The sequence below is a fragment of the Schistocerca gregaria genome, chromosome 6 (assembly GCF_023897955.1).
Source record: "Schistocerca gregaria isolate iqSchGreg1 chromosome 6, iqSchGreg1.2, whole genome shotgun sequence".
In the NCBI taxonomy this organism is placed as follows: domain Eukaryota; kingdom Metazoa; phylum Arthropoda; class Insecta; order Orthoptera; family Acrididae; genus Schistocerca; species Schistocerca gregaria.
The window spans coordinates 46,176,847-46,178,603 of record NC_064925.1 but is presented as its reverse complement, the minus strand read 5'-3'; positions in this window follow the sequence as shown (position 1 = coordinate 46,178,603).

Genomic DNA, 1,757 nt, shown 5'->3' with positions numbered 1-1,757 from the left:
GAGACCATCATGGCCACAGTCCCCACATGCAGCACCTTGTGGTTGAAACACTGCAACTGAGGGTATCTATGATGGTCTCTATGTAATCAGAAACATTGTGGCTCAGCTGGGGCTCAACTGGGGCCTTCTATGATCCCATCATATCGCCCAGGGCCCTCTTGGCGTTACTCTCCACGTGCAATGCAATCTAGTTATAGGCAGCAGCCGGCTAGTAGCAGCTCCTTTATCCTTCCCACTGGAGTAGGACTGTACCAGTTCAGTCTTATGTCAGACCTATTATCAGTACTTGTGACTGCTGGTGCATTTGGGTAGTGGATCTTGTATTCTTACATAGATAATTCTACTGCACGGTACATAAATCCTAAGATCTGCCTTAGCGCATGCATACCTGTACCTGAAAGAGACCTCCCTGAAATCTTAAGATGTCCTCATTTATGCCGCCATAAAATATATGCTGAAAACTTCTTCCAACAACAACAACAACGCTGCCTCCTACCCCTTTGTTAAAGCGTTTGCACGAGCATCATCACTATAATGTGTGGGATGTTTGTGGCTATACTCACCATATGCGGGGCCATCTACAACACAATCACTGTGGCCGAGACCATCATTGCCACAGTCCCCACATGCAGCACCTTGTGGTTGAAACACTGCAACTGGGGGTATCTATGATGGTGTCTATGTAATCAGAAACATTGTGGCTCAGCTGGGGCTCAACTGGGGCCTTCTATGATCCCATCATATCGCCCAGGGACCTCGTGGCGTTACTCTCCACGTGCAATGCAATCTAGTTATAGGCAGCAGCCGGCTAGTAGCACCTCCTTTATCCTTCCCACTGGAGTCGGACTGTACCAGTTCAGTCTTATGTCAGACCTATTATCAGTACTTGTGACTGCTGGTGCATTTGGGTAGTGGATCTTGTATTCTTACGTAGATAATTCTACTGCACGGTACATAAATCCTAACATCTGCCTTAGTGCATGCATACCTGTTCCTGAAAGAGACCTCCCTAAAATCTGAAGATGTCCTCATTTATGCCGCCATAAAATATATGCTGAAAACTAACCTAACCCTCCCCCCGCCCTCCAATCATGATGGTGGTGTGGAGGAGCAAGTACCCTCTATATTTGGTGGGAAACTGACTTGATGATGTGGGGCGTATTTCCGTGATTCCATCTTGACTGTCGTACTAGCCAGTTTTTCCAAAATGTAGGAAAGATGATATGGTAAGGCACTCAGCTTTATACAATCATGTCTTTGATAGATTGAATGGGGGTTCCAGCTATATCAAACTTCCGAAAAATATAGTAGATAAAAAGGCTGGTATCAATATTAGGAACCTCGATGATGAATTCTGCTTTGCATGGTCAATACTGGCTTGTGAAAGAAATTATACCAAACCTGGTATACATGCGAAAACCTATGGGACAAAAGATGTTCGTGGGCTTTTCAGCTTTAAGAGCATCTCATTCCCCATGACACTGCAGCACATACCAAAATTCAAGAGGCAGTACCTGCCTCATTCAGTTCACATTTATAGCCTGCAGAAAGAGGACTGGGAGCTGGAAGGAAAAGAGCACACTGAGGGGGAAACACGAGAAAGGAGCGAAGCATATAGTTGTCAGACCACACCAGCTTTCCAAAGTAGCCGGTCAGCATGTTAAAAATGTAGAGGTGCTGCTATCCTCCAAGGGCAATTAACACCACTATGTACAGCTCAAGAACATGTTCAGATTACTTTCTGCCCAAAAGAGTGA